Source organism: Lepidochelys kempii, chromosome 16 (genome assembly GCF_965140285.1).
Source record: "Lepidochelys kempii isolate rLepKem1 chromosome 16, rLepKem1.hap1, whole genome shotgun sequence".
In the NCBI taxonomy this organism is placed as follows: Eukaryota; Metazoa; Chordata; order Testudines; family Cheloniidae; genus Lepidochelys; species Lepidochelys kempii.
In genome coordinates this window covers 6310274-6330299 of record NC_136395.1, presented here as the reverse complement: position 1 = coordinate 6330299, position 20026 = coordinate 6310274, and the positions used below count along the sequence as shown (strand labels likewise).

At 52.0% G+C, this 20026-nt stretch overlaps 1 protein-coding gene and 1 long non-coding RNA gene across 2 annotated transcripts in view; both read right to left on the bottom strand.

The window, feature by feature from the left end:
• Positions 1-20026, bottom strand: part of LOC144929505 (regulator of G-protein signaling 3-like) — an 80124-nt gene that overhangs the window by 45537 nt on the left and 14561 nt on the right. The window lies entirely within an intron of this gene.
• On the bottom strand, positions 14056-17275 carry LOC140899400 (uncharacterized). Its single transcript, XR_012155307.2, has 2 exons — positions 15432-17275; positions 14056-14740 (listed from the first exon to the last, which is right to left on the bottom strand). It is a non-coding gene; the product is annotated as an uncharacterized LOC140899400 (long non-coding RNA).

The following is a 20026-nucleotide window of genomic DNA, read 5'->3' as shown; positions in this document are numbered from 1 at the left end:
TCTGGAAGATCACCAAAGGATTGTAGTTTCCTCAGGAAGTCAGTGGTGTCTTGAAGATAGCTGGGAGCGCTGGGAGCGTAGGGCCTGAGGAGGGAGTCCACATAGCCAGATAATCCTGCTGTCAGGATGCCGATGCCTGAGATGATGAGGCATTCAGGATTCACAGGTTTATGGATCTTGGGTAGCAGAAAAAAAAACCCTGGTCAGGGCTTAGGGGTGTGTCTGTGTAGATTTGTTCCTGTGCTTCTTTAGGGAGTTTCTTGAGCAGATGGTGTAGTTTCTTTTGGTAACCCTCAGTGGGATCAAAAGGTAATGGTCTGTGGTGTTAGAGAGTTGCCTAGCCTCTCGTTCATACTCCAACCTATTCATGGTGACGACAGCACTTCCTTTGTCAGCCTTTTTGATTATAATGTCAGAGTTGTTTCTGAGGCTATGGATGGCATTGTGTTCTGCATGGCTGAGGTTATGGGGCAAGTGATGCTGCTTTTCCACAATTTTGGCCTGTGCACGTCGGTGGAAGCACTCTATGTAGAAGTCCAGTCTGTTGTTTCGACCTTCAGGAGGAGTCCACGCAGAAGTCTTCTTTTTGTAGTGTTGGCAGGAAGGTTCCTATGGGTTAGTATGCTGTTCAGTGATGTGGTGGAAATATTCTTTGAGTCAGAGATGTCAAAAGTAGGATTGTAGGTCACTGCAGAACAGTATCATGTTCGTGGGGGTGGTGGGGCAGAAAGAGAGGCCTCAAGATAGGACAGACTCTTCTGCTGGGCTGAGTCTAGCTGGATAGATTAACAATATTGTTGAAGTGTTGTGGCCCCTTGTGGCATGTAGGAATTTAGATAGTTTAGTGTCCTTTTTCCTCTGTAGAGAAGCAAAGTGTGTGTTGTAAATGGCTTGTCTAGTTTTTGTAAAGTCCACCCACAAGGGTGTTTGTGTGGAAGGTTGGTTTTTTAAGAGAGTTTCTAGTTTTGAGAGTTCATTCTTGATCTTTCCCTGTTTGCTGTAGAGGATGTTGATCAGGTGGTTCCGCAGTTTCTTTGAGAATGTGTGGCACAATCTCTCACTATAGTCTGTGTGGTATGTTGATTGTAATGGATTTCTTACCTTCAGTCCTTTTGATATGATGTCCATGTTAGGATATATATATTCAGGCCTGTCTGCAAAGGATTGAAATCATGTTTTGCTAAAGGGGGAGATGGGAACAGGGAACGTGGGTAAGGAAATTGGAATCATGTTTGGCTAAGGGCAGGAATGGGAACAGGGACACAGGTGTAAGGCTCTGTGGTGTCAGAGCTGGGAAGGAGGACACTAAGGAAGGAAACTGGAATCATGCTTGCTGGAAGTTCACCCCAATAAACATCGAATTGTTTGCACCTTTGGACTTTGAGTATTGTTGCTCTCTGTTCATGCGAGAAGGACCAGGGAAGGAAGCGGGTGAAGGAATAAGCCCCCTAACATCTTGATGCCGGTGACTCGGATGCATCGCATCGGATAGGTGAGTGGCAGCCTGTAAGTCCCCCTCTCCAACAGTCCGCGCAGCTGCTTGGAGGGGGTATCGCGAACTCTCGTGATGGTAGTTGCGGGTTCTGGCAAGCCAGCATAAAGGATTTTTTGGATAAATGGATAAGGAAGAACCAGGGCCCATACCAGGTGCAGGGGTCAACCTGGGATGAGATTAAAAAGGAAATGGAGGAAGTGTTAGGGGACCCAGAGGTATGGGGGTGGCTGAGGAGCCCACCCTCCTTGGTATATGGGTAGTGGAAGAAGGTCCCTGCCCATGCGGACTGGATGCCTTCCAGGGAAAGGAGGCACTTCAGTCCCCTTGTGAGAGGTTTGAAGTAAGGGCAGCATTATGGGAAGCTGCCAGTAATCTTTCAAGTTTGATGCTTCTTCAGCAAGGGTTGCTGAAGGCTTGTAAATTAGTTAGGGGTAGTGAAAGATGATTTGGCACAACAGGGTTTAAAGTCAAAAGCAGAGTTAACAGACCACCTTTAGAGACTGGAGCTGGGACTTGGTCCTGGGGGAGTGGAGAGAAAAAAAAAAAGTTTCAAAGTGCAACCTGCCTTTCCACACTTTTGTTTTTCTGAAGTTTTAATGGAGGGTACTTTGGATACTTATGTGAGATGTCAAGAAGGAAGTTTTTGTTTAATGATATAACCAAGTTATATACATGTAACTGTATGTGCAACTCTGTGCAGTCACATTGGACAGAAGCTTGGTAATTAAATTTTCTAAGGGGGTCAGGTAGAGTGGCTACTACCACCACTACGCTTCTGTCCCCAGAAGCCTTTACAGCTATTCTGAGGGGAAATGGGCCCTTTTCCCACAGAAATGGTCTATAAGGGACTGCTGCAGGCAGCAGGCAGAGAGAGAATCTGATCAAAATTCTCTGGCTATTGGGTAATGTAATCAAAATCACTAAAGGATGTAAGGGGTTTCTATTGGAACTTAACTTGGCTGTTCCTGGTTGTGTCTAGTTGTACAAGATGTAATCGGGGTACAGTTGTGTAAAAAGAGTAATCACAGTGCAAGAAATGTTAGGCAGAAGAGAATTTTGTGTGGTAAAGGAAAAGGGAAGGAATGATGGGAACACTGAGCCTTTGGGTGGCTTTGGGGGATCAGATTGTTGCTTTGGTGGGTGTGCATGAAAACTCTGTGGGCATGGGGGAGGCAGTTACACCTTGTGTAAAATTAATTTGACTAATATAATGTTATGGAGGTTAAACTATATGGAAGGAATTTGCATTTTCCCAGGACGTGTGCAGTGTATATTGGAGAAGGGGTAAAAGAAATGCAAATAAAACATGGCAAGGATTTCACCGTTAAGCCAAGCTGGTCGCCTGCCATATTTACTATTCTTTCAACTCATCGGGATGGTTTGTCCCTGTAACCTCAACAGGGATTCCTTGAAATACAGTCAGCTCTCCTGGACTCCTTTCCCCTTCATGTTAGTCACCCAGGGGATCCTACCCATCCGTTCCCTGAGGGAGTCGAAGTCTGCTTTCCTAAAGTCCAGGGTCCGTATCCTGCTGCTTACCTTTCTTCCCTATAAGGTCCTTCTCTCACTGTGACAGTCGGAGGCCCTATAAGGCACTATAAGGTGGGTAGAAAGTTGGCTAGATTGTTGGGCTCAATGGTAGTGATCAATGGCTCCATGTCTAGTTGGCAGCCGGTGTCAACTGGGGCCGGTTTTGTTCAATATCTTCATAAATGATCTGGAGGATGGTGAGGATTGCACTCTCAGCAAATTTGCGGATGATACTAAACTGGGAGGAGTGGTTGATACGCTGGAGGGCAGGGATAGGATACAGAGGGACCTAGACAAATTGGAGGATTGGGCCAAAAGAAATCTGATGAGGTTCAATAAGGATAAGGGCAGGGTCCTGCACTTAGGACGGAAGAACCCAATGTACAGCTACAGACTAGGGACTGAATGGCTAGGCAGCAGTTCTGCGGAAAAGGACCTAGGGGTGACAGTGGACGAGAAGCTGGATATGAGTCAGCAGTGTGCCCTTGTTGCCAAGAAGGCCAATGGCATTTTGGGATGTATAAGTAGGGGCATAGCGAGCAGATCGAGGGACGTGATTGTTCCCTTCTATTCGACATTGGTGAGGCCTCATCTGGAGTACTGTGTCCAGTTTTGGGCCCCACACTACAAGAAGGATGTGGATAAATTGGAGAGAGTCCAGCGAAGGGCAACAAAAATGATTAGGGGTCTGGAACACATGACTTATGAGAAGAGGCTGAGGGAACTGGGATTGTTTAGTCTGCAGAAGAGAAGAATGAGGGGGGATTTGATAGCTGCTTTCAACTACCTGAGAGGTGGTTCCAGAGAGGATGGCTCTAGACTATTCTCAGTGGTAGAAGAGGACAGGACAAGGAGTAATGGTCTCAAGTTGCAGTGGGGGAGGTTTAGGTTGGATATTAGGAAAAACTTCTTCACTAGGAGGGTGGTGAAACACTGGAATACATTACCTAGGGAGGTGGTAGAATCTCCTTCCTTAGAAGTTTTTAAGGTCAGGCTTGACAAAGCCCTGGCTGGGATGATTTAATTGGGGATTGGTCCTGCTTTGAGCAGGGGGTTGGACTAGATGACCTCCTGAGGTCCCTTCCAACCCTGATATTCTATGATTCTATGATTCTTAGGCTAAGGCCTTTGGCTAAGCAGCAGAGGCAGCCATAAGCTGGGAAGCGACCGGTCAATCCTCAGGTTCCAACCTAGTCACATTGAAAGAAGATGCTATTGGGCTGTTAGGGATACAATCCTGTGCTGATAATGCCTGTCACCTCCAGAGAAAGGGAAGTGCCTAGAAAATGTAAAAGAAAACTTAGTTTGATAGCATCTTGTCTGGCAAGAACTCACTTATCAATAGCTGGGATGTGAAATCCTCACTTCTGTATTGTTTTGTCATTATAGTTCCCACTTTGCTATGGTTTGTCTGTATAATCTCTGTCTGGTTCTGTGATTGTTCCTGTCTGCTGTATAATTAATTTTGCTGGGTGTAAACTAATTAAGGTGGTGGGATATAATTGGTTATATAATCATGTTACAATATGTTAGGATTGGTTAGTTAAATTTCAGGAAAATGATTGGTTAAGGTATAGCAAAGCAGAACTCATGTTTTACTATATAGTCTGCAGTCAATCAGGAAGTGGGGGGGAATGGGAACAGGGAATGGGGGTGGGAAAGTTGGAATCATGTTTAGCTAAGGGCAGAAATGGGAACAGGGAATGGGGGTGGGGAAATTGGAATCATGTTGGGCTAAGGGCAGGAATGGGAACAGGGACACAGGTGTAAGGCTCTGTGGTGTCAGAGCTGGGAAGGGGGACACTAAGGAAGGAAACTGGAATCATGCTTGCTGGAAGTTCACCCCAATAAACATCAAATTGTTTGCACCTTTGGACATTGGGTATTGTTGCTCTCTGTTCGTGCGAGAAGGACCAGGGAAGTAAGTGGGTGAAGGAATAAGCCCCCTAACAATGTGCCCCAGGACATTCTGAGCCAATACCTGGATCAGCAATTTTCAGTCACAGGTCTGAGGCCCCCTGCGGTGCTGCAAGCAGGTTTCAGGGGGTCCGCCAAGCAAGGCCGGCATTAGACTTACTGGAGCCCTGGGCAGAAAGCCGAAGTCCTGAGCAAGTTAGTTTTGCGGAGCCCCAGGCAGTTGCCCTGCTTGCTACCCCCTAACTCTGATCCTGGCTTTTATACAGGGGTGCTGGAACAATTTGTATAGTGGGGGTGCTGAGAGCCATTGAACCGAACTGTAAACCCTGTATGTGATGGAAACCACTTCAAGCCAAGGGTTGCAGAGGCAACGCCCACACCCTTAGTTCCAGCACCTATGCTTTTATATGCAAAAAACCAGTTGTTCTGGCACAGGTGGGGCCGTGGAGTTGGGGGTTGGGGGGGCTCAGAAAGAAAAAGTTTGAGAACACCTGACCTGGATAACATAATTACTTTTTCAGATAATGCTGAACAACACACCACACATGTCTGTTCCATCTTGAAGAGACGAGGCCAACATGGCATCTGTGCTAAATTAGAAAAATTACTCCTGGGGTATTCTGTGCCAAAAAATTAAAAATTCTGTGCACAATATTTTGAAATTCTGCAGATTTTATTTGTCAGAATAACACTATATAATTAGGCCAGTTTCAATTATTTCGATAATTTATTTCAAAAAACCTGTCAGCAAGTATGTCTGTAACAATACAGACACATATACAAATTCCCCCAGGAGTAGAGAGTTAAAGAAACTCTTACAACAACCCAGTTGCTGCTTCTCTGCCCCCTATCCCCTCCTAGAGCCCAGCCAGGGGGGCAGACACTCACACCACTCTCCCCCCAGAGGCCAGATGTGGGCCCCCTCCCCCGGTCCAGACACTCACACCCCCTACTCCCCACAGCCCAGCTGCGCCCCCTCCCCAGCCCAGACAATCACAGACTCTCCCCTTCTAGAGCCCAAAGATCCAGAGGGAGAAACAGCCTGATGCTGGGTCCCAGGCTTACATGGATTTTCCTGCTTGCCACTGCCTGCTTCCTTTAGAGCATGCTGGGAACTGCAGCTGCTGGGAACCCTCCAGTTCCCTCCCTCTCCCCCAAGCCTTGTCTTCTATTTGCAAGCCGGGCTCTGATGGGTCCAGTGGCCCCTAGTGATGGCCAACATCTCTGCAGCCTATTTCTGCGGGCGGGGGAAGGAAATTCTGTGCACCCAACCCTAATTTCTGCAAAATTCTGCATTGCTCAGTGGCACAGAATTCCCGCAGGAGTAAAATCTTACAGACGAGTTGAGAAGCTCTAGCACCAACTTGCTTTGGAACAGGGGCTTGCAATTTGTCAGGGTGGTTGCCCTAAAATTGCAGTTTTCACCGGCTCAGTAGAAACTTGCTAGAATTTGGCAGCTAAATTCTCTGAAAATTCTCTCTGCACTGAGCATGCTCCAGCCCCTCACAGCTCCTATGTGTGACTGGTCTCGCATGCACCATCCCCACAGAGGAAGTGAGCGTGCAAATCCCAGAGTTGCAGGGGATGAGCAGGACTTTCCCTGACAGGAACCATTGGGGTCAGCCAGAGGAAGAGAGAGAAGGGAGCCCGTGTCTCCAGTGCTTTCAGTGGAGGGGAAGAATGAAGCTGCCAAACTCCACTACAGAGGGGTAAGAAATGACAAGAGAGAGATGCAAGGCAGCGGGACAGGAGCAGGAGCCTGGAGGGAAGGAGAGATTAGGATCTGGGAGGGGGCAGAAGGCAGGAGGGACAGGAATAAGAAAGGGGAAGGGGCAGGAGGCAGGGGAAGGCTGTATTGTAATGCACACACAGCAGGGGGCAGAGATATGGCTGCTGTAAATCTAGCTTTTCCTATCTTTGGACTGCTTGACTTTGCCCCCTAAAGAGCGTCCTGTGGCGGTTGTGCTGAGGTGTAACATACAGCTCTAGAACACTGCTGGAAAGCCCAGCAGCACCTGCCAGACTCACCCGATGGCCCAGGAGTATATGCAACGCTGCCCTGGGTGTTGCTTGGCAGAGCTCTACCTGGGAAGCCCTTGGTTTTCATAGATTCCAAGGCCAGAAGAGACCATTGTGATCAGCTAGTCTGAATGCCTGTGTAATGGCAGGCCAGAGACCCAACCCCAAATAATCCCTGGAGCAGAGCTTTTAGAAAAACATCACGTCTTGATTTCAAAATTGTCAGTGATGGAGAATCCACCACGACCCTTGGTAAATTGATCCAGTGGTTAATTACCCTCCCTGTTAAAAATTTACACCTTATTTCTAGTCAGAATTTGTATAGCTGCAACTTCCAGCCATTGGATCATGTTCATAGAATCATAGAATATCAGGGTTGGAAGGGACCTCAGGAGGTCATCTAGTCCCACCCCCTGCTCAAAACAGGATCAATCCCCAACTAAATCGTCCCAGCCAGGGCTTTGTCAAGCCTGACCTTAAAAACCTCAAAGGAAGAAAATTCCACCACTTTCCTAGGTAACACATTCCAGTGCTTCACCCACCCTCCTAGTGAAATAGTTTTTTCTAATATCCAACCTAAACCTCCCCCACTGCAATTTGAGACCATTATTCCTTGTTCTGTCATCTGCTACCACTGGGAACAGTCTAGATCCATCCTCTTTGGAACCCCCTTTCAGGTAGTTGAAAGCAGCTATCAAATCCCCCCTCATTCTTCTCTTCTGTAGACTAAACAATCCTAGTACCCTCAGCCTCTCCTCATAAGTCATGTGTTCCAGACCCCTAATAATTTTTGTTGCCCTTTGCTGGACTCTCTCCAATTTTTCCACATCCTTCTTGTAGTGTGGGGCCCAAAACTGGACACACTACTCCAGATGAGGCCTCACCAATGTCCAATAGAGGGGAACGATCACGTCCCTCAATCTGCTGGCAATGCCCCTACTTATACAGCCCAAAATGCCATTGGCCTTCTTGGCAACAAGGGCACACCTTGTTAGACCTTTGTCTGCTAGATTGAAGAGCCTGTTATGAAATACTTGTTCCCTATGTAGGTACCTATAGACTGTGATCAAGTCGCCCCTTGACCTTCTCTTTGCTAAGCTCCTCGGGGGCTCCTTGAGTCTATCACTATAAGGCAGGTTTTCTAATCCTTTCATCATTCTCATGGCTCTTCTCTGAACCCTCTCCAATTTATCACCATCCTTGAATTGTGGACACCAGAAGTGGACACGATATTCCAGCAGCGGTTACTCCAGTGCCAAATACAGAGGTAAAATGACCTCTCTGCTCCTACTTAAGCATCCTCTCTTTATGCATCCAAGGATTGCATTAGCCCTTTTGACCATGGTGTCACACTGGGAACTCATGTTCAGTTGATTATTCCACCACAAACCCCAAATCTTTTTCAGAGTCCCTGCTTCCCTGCAGAATGTCCCCATCCTGTCAGTATGGCAGGCATCCCATGTTCCTGGATGGATACATTTACATTTCATAGAATATCAGGGTTGAAAGGGACCTCAGGAGGGAATCTAGTCCACCTTGCTCAAAGCAGGACCAATCCCCAATTTTTGCCCCAGATCCCTAAATGGTCCCCTTTCAAGGATTGAACTCACAACCCTGGGTTTAGCAGGCCAATGCTCAAACCACTGAGCTATCCCTCCCCCTCGCCCCTGTTTGTGCCCAGCTCATCACGTGATCCAGATCGCTCTGTATCAGTGACCTGTCCTCTTCTTTATTTCATTATTTACCACTCTGCCAGCCTTTGTGTCATCTGCAAACTTCACTTTATGTTTTTGTGTATGTCATTGATAAAAATGTTAAATAGCACAGGTTCAAGAACTGATCCCCACAGGACCCCACTAGAAACACACCCGCTCCACGACAGGTCCCTAATTACAACAGCATTGTGAGATCTATCAGTTAGCCAGCTTGTAATGCCCAGGTGGAGGTCTGTGAGACCTGGGGGATGTGGGGTGGGGAGCTCTCAGTTCCTGCAGAGGCAGCCTGTCTGACTCACACATGGCTCAGTCAAACACCAGGAGGTGCTGTTGTTGCTGCCAGGCTCAAACTGGGGCCTTAAGCAGACAAAGTAGGAACAGGTTGACATCTCTGCAAGGGGACCAAGAGCAGCCCCTAGGATCTGATGGTGATGTGCTCTGTTCCATGTCAGATGTAAAGGCACAGTCCTGACTCCCTGCGGTCATTACACAGCTACTTACGTGGCCCCCAGCTCTGCAGTCTCTTAGCACCTCACAGTCTTTAATGTTTGCCGTCTCAGCACTCCTGTCCCCCGTGGCACAGATGGGAACTGAAGCACAGAGAGGCTAAGTGGCTGGCCCAGGGTCACACAGGGAGTCTGTGGCAGATCAGGGACTTGCATCTGTGTGCTGTTGGGCAGGTTAACTGCTCCAGGGCTCAGCTCCCCAGCGGGACAATGAGGAGAACAGCAGAGTTCAGTAAAGACTGGGAGGTGCTTAGATACGCAGTGAGGGGGGTGGGGGGCACCCAAGAAGCTCTTCAGGTCCCCAGTGGGAAGGTGTAACTGCCAGAAGCCAGGCCCCTGTATCCCTCGAAGCAGCATTTCTCCATGCGGCCCACGGAGAGCAATCAGGGGTGCGAGGCATTGGCAGGGCTATTACAGCATAAAGCAAAGGTCGTCTGGTTCTGCCCCCCACCCCTGCAGCCGCTCAGCACACACACGAAATATCCTGGGTGTCACCATGGGGAGGGAAGGCTGCACAGTTTGGGACAAAGGGATTGCCCACCTGGGGAGGGTGAGGCATGGGCCCACGATCCGTGTTACGAACCCCGGGGGTGTCCTCACAGTCCCACGTGCCCCTCACACGGACTCTGCACTGCACTGATTGCAGCAGGGTGTTCGGGGCCCTCAGCGCCGCTCATTTCACTTTGGACAGAGGAACTCCCGCAGACGAAGAGCATCCAGCTCTGGTCCTGCAGCACGCTGCGACGCTACTGCCCGCTCTCCACCGAGGCTGAAAGCCACTGACCCCAGTGACTGAGCCCTGGATCCACCCCACGCAGGCCAGGCTCAGCTGAGCAGCCCCTGTGTCCTCCTAGGCTTCGAAAGGGGAACGAGGGCGGCCTGTGTTCAGGAGGCCGGGGCGCGCTAGATGCTGGGACAACCAGGAGGGTTGGCCTGCGAGACTCCAATACAGAAAGAACAGGAGGACTTGTGGCACCTTAGAGACGAACCCATTTATCTGAGCAGAAGCTTTCGTGAGCTACAGCTCACTTCGTCGGATGCATCATGCTCAAATAAATGGGTTCGTCTCTAAGGTGCCACGAGTCCTCCTGTTCTTTTGGCGAATACAGACTAACACGGCTGCTCCTCTGAATCCAATACAGAAGGAAGCCATGGTATCCAAACGCCAGAGCTCAGACACCAGGGACTCCTCCCGCTCTGAGCCACAGGGCTCCTGCTGAGTCCCAGCCCAGCGCGTTGCCTCAGCCACACCTGAGTCTTCGGTAGGCGGACAGCTCCAGGCAAAGCAGGGCGCCTGGGCTCCGAACAGAGCCTGCCCCTGTGCAGCCAGACAGACCCACCAACCTCAATGGCTGCTGGCCCAGCAGGGCCCAGTTTGGCCGTTACTTTTTCCTAACTCCCTCTGAGGAAGAAACATCCTGCAAGATACTGTGGGGAGAGTCAAGCAACGTGCGTGTGTGCACGCGCCTGTGTATCTGTGCCTCTGCGTGTGTGTGCCTGTATGCGTGTGCGCCTGTGAGTGTGCCTGTGCGTGTGCGCCTGTGAGTGCGCCTGTGCGTGTGCGCCTGTGAGTGCGCCTGTGCGTGTGCGCCTGTATGCATGTGCGCCTGTGTGTGCGTCTGCGTGTGTGTGCCTGTATGCGTGTGCGCCTGTGTGTGCGTCTGTGTGTGTGTGCCTGTGTGTGCGTGCATGTGCTTGTGCGCCTGTGTGTGTGCCTGTATGCGTGTGTGCATGCACCTGTGTGTGCCTCTGTGCCTGTGTATATGCCCCTGTGTGTGTGCGTCTGTGTGTGCGTCTGTGTGTGTGCCTGTATGTGCACCTGTGTATGTGTGCCTGTGTGTGCGTGCATGTGCTTGTGTGCCTGTGTGTGTGTGTGTGCCTGTGTGTGTGGGTGCGTGTGCATGCACCTGTGTGTGCCTCTGTGTGTGCCTGTGTGTGCGTCTGTGTCTGTGCCTGTATGCGTGTGTGCCTGTGTGTGTGGGTGCGTGTGTGCCTGTGCGCCTGTGTGTGTGCCTGTTTGTGCGCCTGTGTGTGTGCCTGTGTGTGTGTGTGCCTGTGTGTGTGCGTCTGTGCCTGTCCAGCACCTCGTGCAGTGGGGCCCTGATTCGAACTGGAGCCTGGCAGCCCTGCAAAGAGTCGTGCCCCCTCGTTCAGCCCTGGTCAGGCGCACAGGCCGAGAGGCGACTCCACAGCAGCCGCTTGGAAGGGGCAGTTCCTGGCAGCAAACTGGCCTTTCCCCAGGAGTTTGATCCCGTTGGGGGCAGGCGCTGGCTTCATCTCAGCGCAGCTGCATTTTCACACGCTAGCCCTAGAAACGGGTTTCGGCTGGAAAGCCAGCAGGCCAACGGCCGCAGAGTGGATGCCAAGTCACCAAGCAGGGGAAAGCGTGAGAGCCGCTGACCCCAATGGCTGGCTATTGTTCTGCCGCTGTAAATCACTGCCTTTGGGGGGCGGAGACAACACAGACACTGCCCGTTATCCTGCACCAGCCCCTGAACAAAGAGCTCAGCTTTGTTTGGACTGGCCTCCCTCCCGCTTCACGCAGCTGCGCGGGAGCATGGCGGGCGGGGGGGCCCAGCGCGTGACCCGATGGAGCTGCTGGAGGTCCTGGCAGACACGAGCACCCTGCAGAACGCGCTGATGACACGTGGAGTGCTCAGCAAGACGCTGGGTCCAGGCTTAAAAGGGGCCTCGAACCTCCAGTGTGAGTGGTTAGTTTCCTCTTCGTCTCCTGCCAGGGACACAAAGGAAGGGGCAGAAACCCCCAAGCTGGGCACAAGGACTAGGACATACGCCCCTCACAGCAACAGCGTAAGAGCAATTCAAGCACGAGGCCAGGCTCCCGATCCAGTCAAGTCATCTTCCTATTTGCCGAAAGCAATTCTGATCTGTCCTGTACCCAGAGCCGAGCTGCTCTACCCAAACATGATGCTGAAAACCAGGAGCCAGCTCTGCTACCTGCCCAGTGAATGGGCAAGGGGGGAGCGAGAAACAGCAGGCCAGACTCAGCACCCAGCCTCTCCCAAACTCTGACCCCCTCCTCCCAGCCGTCTCCATCCACAAGCTGGAGGGGGGGAAGGGGGAAGGTGGGGGGGACCCTGACAAAGGCATTATTTGTTCTTTAATTGCTGCTTATTTATTTAAAAACTGAGCGGCCTTGGGGCCCAGGCTGTAAATAAATGGCCGCGTGTAAGTAATCACTGGTAACTATTTCAAAAAGGCAGAAATGGCTTCAGGACCTGGGTAAATATCAGACCCCCCGGAGACCACTGGGTTAGTTCTGTTTTTAGAGAAGCCCAGTTTTTAAGCCGATCCCACTTGCCCTCCTTTTCACACTGCACCCAGTCAGATGTGACAACAACAAAGGGTATGGGAAGGTGGAGGGGGTCGTGGGGCATCCTGGGTCCTGTCCCAATGCCCCATGATGCATTGCTTCGCATCCCAGAAATCCCTGTGCTTCCATCCCCATTTGGCACCGTCTTTCAAACGTTTGTGTACTGTGCACCCTGCCTCCTCGGGCTGCAGGAATGGATCCCGCACTGCTGACCAGGATGCTGCTCACTCTGACCAACACATCACGAATGGCAGTGGAGTTATTCCTTAAACTACAAAGACAAGAGGAGTGTGACATTGATCTCGCCACGCGTAGTAGCTACTACACGAGATTGTTTGTGGCATTCAAGGGGGCGCTGACTACAGTGGAACGCCGCTTTTGGGCTCAGGAAACAAGCACTGAGTGGTGGGATCACATCGTGATGCACGTCTGGGATGACGAGCTGTGGCTGCAAAACTTTCGGATAAGGAAAGCCACATTCATGGGACTGTGTGATGAGCTCGCCCCAGCACTGCGGCATAATGACACGAGAATGAGAGCTGCCCTGTCACTGGAGAAACGCATGGTGATTGCACTATGGAAGCTGGCTACTCCAGACTGCTACCAATCGGTCGCTAACCAGTTTGGAATGGGAAAATCAACCTTTGAACTCATGTTGACGGAACTGTGCAGGGCCATTAATTGCATCCTGCTCAGTAAGCCCATGATTCTGGCAACATGCATTGTGGATGGCTTTGCAGAAATGGGCTTCCCTAACTGCGGAGGGGCGATAGATGGCATGCACATTCCAATTCTGGCACCAGACCACCTAGCCACCGAGTACATTAATTGCAAGGGGTATTTCTCTATGGTTCTCCTGGTGCTTGTGGATCACCCTGGGCGTTTCATGGACATTAAGGCAGGCTGATCCGGAAAGGTGCAGGACACACGCATCTTTCGGAATACTAGCCTGTTCAGGAAGCTGCGAGCCGGGACTTTCTTCCCAGACCAGAAGATCACCGTAGGGGAAGTTGAAATGCCCACAGTGATTCTGGGAGACCCTGCCTACCCCTTAATGCCGTGACTTATGAAGCCATACACAGGGCACCTTGCCAGCAGCAAGATGCGGTTCAACAACAGGCTGAGCAAGTGCAGAATGACTGTGGAGTGGGCTTTTGGCCATTTAAAGGCCCACTGGCGCTGCCTGTATGGGAGGCTGGACCTGGCCAATGACAATATTCCCATGGTTATAGCCGTGTGCTGTACGCTCCATAATATTTGTGACGGGAAGGGTGAAAGCTTCACTCAGGGCTGGACCGCTGAGGCTCAGTGCTTGGAGGCTGAATTTGAATAGCCAGAGACCAGGGCTATTAGAGGCGCGCAGTGCAGGGCCATAAGGATCAGGGATGCCTTGAAGCAGCAATTTGAAGCTGAAAGCCACTAATATTTGTTGCTATGCTCGGGAGTGCAGTACTTGTAATGCTAGGAGGTGATTGCGACGGGTGCAGACAATGCACTACGAAGGTTTACGAAAATTGCCTGTTGCTTTGCAGGGCTCTGTTTGCTTTCAACCAAAACAATTATTTTATTAAAAAACAACAACCGGAGGAGAGAGACAAACAAAAAAACACATCAGCACTGTGGGGGGTTGGTGGAAGGGAGGGTCCCAGGAGGAGGTGGGATCCCAGGACAGTTAAAGATTTCTGTATGTCAAGGTATCCTATCCAACCTTCTGCTTTGGAGTACAGTGCAGCGGGTACTATATTTCAGCAGGGCTAAACTGCAGAGGGACGGGTGTTGAGTGCAGTGGGTACCGGGAGTCTGCAGGGCTGGACTGTGATGGGGCAGGAGTGGAATGCAGCGGCTACAGACTGGAGCCAGGAGGTTGTTAAGGACGTGTTGGCAGCGTCGGGGGGGGCTCGTGGGAAAGAGTTTTGCGACAGCGGCTGCAGGGGAGGGCGGGCGCGGAGCTGCTCGGTTTGCAGTGCTAGTAGCACCTGGAGCGTGTCCGCTTGGTGCTTCATAACATTCAAGAGCCGCTCTGTGGCTTCGTTCTGGGGCACCTTGTGCTTTCGGTCCCTCTTCTCGCTGTCCCGCCACTCCTTCAATTCCTGCTTTTCCGCCGCGGAGTGCATCGTGACCTCACGCAGAAAGTCCTCTTTAGTTCTTCCTGGCCGCTTTCTCATTCTGTGCGGCCGTTCCGCCGGTGATAACAAAGAGGGAGGCTGGGCACCCATGGTCATCTCTGTGAAGCCAAAATGCACCGTTTTACTGAAGCAGTATTGTTTGCAACACAGAGACGCTGATTCAGTGATTTAAAACACAGCCACTATTCACATACCTGTCACTAACTGGCTGACCCCAGGCAAGCACACAAGAGCCACAAGACCCCCAAAATGGTGGGGCGGGGACATCAGTGTTCCAGGGCCGTACTGTACCCTGGGCACATGGCTCTTGGGGAGAGCCAGCACTGTACGCGGGGCTTTATAGACATTAGTGTCCCCACATTTTCCACCAGCTGTGTTCATTATGGAAGATCTCTCGCTGCTGCAGGTGAGCAGGGAATCAAGGAAGGGTCTTCTCCAAGACTGCGGCTTCCGCCCTGGCCCTTATGCGGCTCACCTGTGTGCAGTAATGGTCCCCTCGCCCCCCCAGTGACGGCAGAGTGGCATGGGAAAGTTACCCTTAATGGAGCAAGACACAAAGCAGCTCTGCCAAAGAACCTGCAGCAGCGGATTGCCCAGTATCTCCATGACAGTTTCGTGGAGATCTCTGAGGCAGATTCCCATGAAGTGAAGGAGTCAATCAAGATCCTGTTCCACCGCTCAGACTAGGCATGTGGTGGTACGTGCATCATACAGACACAAGCCTGCTTTCTGCAACCCTCCTGCCCCCAACAACGCACTTCAGCGATTCCCAAAATCAAAGCCACTTACCAAGGGCCTCCTCTCCTGTTTGTGCTTTGCCAAGCTCAGACAGCTGTGCCTGGCTAGCCTCCTCCGGGTTAGAGGAGAACTCCTGGCTGCATGCACCTCTGCCCTCCGAGTCGTCTTCTGCCTCTGGGTCCCCCTCCCCTCCCTGTCCAAGATTCCTCCTCCTGGTTCAGCCCACTCTCGACTGGCACACGAGTCAATGAAGTATCCATAGGGGCCTTCGCAGTGGAGGTGGGCTCGCCACCAAGTATCACATCCAGCTTTTTGTAGAACCGGCAGCTCGTGGGCGCAGCACCGCAGCAGCGGTTTGCCTCTCGCGCCTTGTGGTAGGCGTTCCGCAGCTCCTTCACTTTGACCCTGCACTGCAGTGTGTCCCGGTCATGGCCCCTTCCTGTCATGCATCGTGAAATCTGCCCATCGATATCATAATTCCTATGGCTGGAGCGCAGCTGGGACTGGACAGCCTCCTCTCCCCAAATGCCGATGAGGTCCAGCAGCTCGGCACTGCTCCAAGCGGGGGATCGCCTGGTGCGTGGAGCAGGCCTGGCCACCTGGAAAGACGTGCTGAGACCACTGCACGTGTCACCGAGCAAACAGGACAGGGACTTTCAAAATTCCCAAGGAATGTCCGGGGTGGGCCTGACGGTTGGTCACCTGAGGGCAGGGCAGTGGAGTTCAAACCGATGACCAGAGAGGTGAGAACAGGCATTGTGGGGCACCTTCCAGAGGCCAATCACAGCGCTGTCATCGACCAGGGTGTCTACACTGGCCCCGCGGCACCGTACCCCCGGCGCAGGAAGCTGGACGCTGCTACACAAATAACCCTGAGGATTTCTCTAAGATTTAACTGCCTCTCCAGTCAACTGAGCCAATTTGTAATAGCGCCGCCTGAGAGATGCAGCACTGATTGCTATCAATCATGCCCCAGGTAGTTCTGGACACAGAAGATCTGTTGGCCATTCGTGCTGTTGGTCCCAGAATTTATATTTTTTCCACAGTTAGCAGCAGCACTCAGAGGAGAGGGCTCAGGCCTCTGGAACCAGGGCCGTCAGAGCAGGAATTCCATGAACTTCAGGTGTGTGTGAAGAGGTGTCCTGGGATAGGGGCTGGCCAGATCACAGCTCTGCTCGGGAAAAGGATCCTCTGCAAACCCTGAGGGTCTAGCTGTGCTGGTTCAGACTGGCTGGGCACACCTGGCTGGACACACGCACACCTGGCTGGGCACACGCACACCTGGCTGGGCACACACACTGAACTGCCAGGGCTGGTCACAGTGGACGAGAGCTAGCAATTAGGAGATGCTGTAGCCGCTAGAGGGGCCCCATCACACTATTCTGTAGTCAGGGGCGGTGAGGACCTGGACCTCCAGGAATATTCAGGGACCAGAGGCCCAGATCCACCAATGTTCAGGTCCGGGTTTCTCCCTCGGCCCTACCTGCTGTCGCCATGTGCCTCCCCCGGCATGTTCCCCGGCCTGCCTGCTGCCCCCAGGCGATTTAAAAGGGCCTGGGGGCTCCCAGCACCCCTGCCACCCAGAGCAGCACAGCGGGGCTAAGGCAACTTCCTGCCCGGCCTCACTCCGCACCACTCCTGGAAGAGGCCGGAACGGCCCTACCTCCCCGGGGGGTGGCTCTGTGCATTGCCCCACCCCAAGCGCCGACTCCGCAGCTCACATTGGCTGGGAACTGCTGTCAATGGGAGCTGCGGGGGTGATGCCTGCAGGCAGCGGTGCACGGAGACCCCTTGCCCCCCCCCCACCTGGAAGCCACTGCCAGAGGGGTGTGCGGGTGGCTTTTGGGAGCTGCCCAAGGGTAAGCGCTGCACCCGTCACCCTCTCCCACACCCTAACCCCCTGCCCCAGCCCAGAGCCTACACCCTGCACCCAAACTCCCTCCCAGAGCCTTAGGCAGGTGTATGTGTGTGTGTGTGGAAGGGTGGGACTTGGACTCGTTCTGGGCACCACCAAAAATTATACAAACTTGCCGCTCCTGTCTGTAGTCAGACGTACAGAGCCTCTCTTCCCAGCAGGGAGCCTTTCTCCAGAGCTTTTAATCTCCAGAATACATGCACTCATAGCCAGCAATACAAGCAGCTGGGAAGCTGAGACCACTGCCGGTCACGTTGACCTGTATCCTCATTGGTTCGTGCACTCCGCTCTCTGGCTGGTTGGGTTCACCTGTCTTTGTTGTCGGTGTTGTTGTTTGTTTGTTTGTTTGGTTTGAGACGTAGATTGTGAACTCTGGGGAGCAGGGGCCATCTCTGTGCTCTGTATCGGTGCAGCGCCCGACGGCCTGGCAGGTGCCACCCACGCAGAACGAGGCCACGAGCCTCAAGAGGCAGCGATTCTCTGTCCCTCAGAGATGGGGGTGGGTGTCATAGGCACCGCTCAGATACCAGCATGGTCACCTGGCCAAATTCCAATGGCCTCTTCCCAACCCCTGAGGTTCTAGAGCTGTTTAAAACCAAGTCAGACTAAAGGTTTGTATCCAGCCAGCACCACCGTCTCAAGGCTGGCCAAACCGTTGGAGTGACCACACTGTCCGAAAGCATACAGCTCGAGGCAGTCCCCAGACAGCATGCGTTTTAGCTCAGCAGGTTAACACTTGTCTGAGTTATCAGCAACTGAAAACTGAAAACAGGAGGTTAGAATGGGAAGTGTCAGGCAGCCTCACTGACCCTGCTCCTCTGGCCATTCCAGCTGTCTGATGGGTTGTGTGAATGAGCAAGAGGGGTCAAGTCCCTTTCTTAGGGGCAGGTATCCCAGGACAAGGCCACCAGAAGAGTCCACATCCTCCCTGGCATCTCAGCAGGGAGGCCAGAGACTGGGGCTGAGATCCTGGCCCCATTGAAGTTCATGGGAAGGTTGCCACTGACTTCAATAAGGCCGTAGACACTGAAGTGCTTTCTCCTAAGCCAGACAGGATTGGGTACATCAGTGGGGAGGAGTCTGCATTGCTACCGTAATATAGTGAGGTAAGAGTTTCAGTCTCTAGCGCTCTGAGTAAGGCACCCTTCAGATATTAGTCACACTTCACCTTAGCACTTCCAGAACGAAGGGCAGCAGCTAAAGCTGAGGGCTCCCAGACTGCTGTGTGCACTGGCTGATTTCACTCTTGTCTTAGCCCAGGGGTGTTGATGGCTCCAATTTTGCCATCAGCAGCATTGACATGTTTCATTACCATTCTCAAGAAACCCCACGGGTTCACACCAAGCATCACACTGCAACTAACCAGCATTCAATAGTGCATCTAGGAACAGCTGTATTCCTCCTGCCCCAGCCCCGACAACAAGCTTGGAGGTCTCAGCATATTGTCTTCCATGCACATTTGTCCAGTTTGCAAGCAAAATTATCAATGGACAATGTGATGTGGCTCAGCCTATAGGGAACGTAAGCCCTGAGCTGTGCAGTTAGGTTGGGGAGGGCTGAGCTGGCATAAGGTCTGCATGAAACTCTTCTGGGCTCTGGAATTCCACCAACTGAGGCCAAAGCTGCCATCCCGAGAGCGCTTAGCCAGACAGCCACATGCCCCAGGCAGCTTTGCAGCACGGTGGGGTCCAGAATGTCCCTTCTTTGCCCTGGCTCTGTCAAATCTGCATTATTTGGTCTTCCACTTGGGTGAGTCAGCGGCTCCCCCCAGTCAGAGCAATTTACACCCAAAGAGAAGACGATGTTTGCCTCACATGCCACTGCCGGTACCCTAGAAACTCCTCGGTCTCAGACAGAGCCTCCTCACTCCGTTTTTTACTGCAGAACTTTTTTTAAGAGGAAAAAGAAAGGAAGAACAGGACAGTCACAAAAGGGCACTGGCTCTTAAAGCAGCCTGCCTAGCAGCTTTCGAAGGGGGGGATCATGTCAGAAGGGGGCCCAGCCCAACCAACCCAATAAATAACAAGTCAGGAAATAGTTGCTGTGGAGACGCCAAGGAAACGAAAATCATGTCATCTAGGTCCTAAGCACCCTCAGCTCAGTGGGAATCATAAGATCAGGCTCAAGTATCTCCAGTTCTGCTCCCAGGAACCAAGGGACCCCAAATCATCAGCCCTTTCCTCAACTCTGTCTGTCAGCACCTGGCAGGATCGGGCCCATGCAACCAGACAGCACAAAATGCCGGGGAAGAAACCTGAAACAGTATTGTGTTGGGTCCAGTCGTACATGGCGCTAAGCCTCTTCCAGGCCCCTTGCAGTGGGAACTGGAGACACCTCCCCTTTGCACCCCCTTGCCCCAAACACCATTCATTTTGAAATCTATGGAACCATCGGGGCACCTGCTTAGTAATAATTAACAGGAATCCAGTCAGAGGCATCGATGCAGCAAACCAGCTCCATACTGTTCAGTTCTAGCAGCCCCATGCTGGGTATTTTCCATCAGCAACAAAGAGGTTTCCTAACACATGGAGAACAGCCAGAAGGGAGAAGCCTAGTCATGGCATTAACTAGGACAGCCTGCCCAGCTCTTGTCAACGTGAACTTTAGCACTGAAAACCACCCAGACTAACTAGCGAAATCTAACCAGAGCACTTTCCACTTCCCTCCTTGATCTCTCTAGCATGACATCTGCCCTGCAGTTCTGAACCAGGAATGTTATGCCTTAGCACAG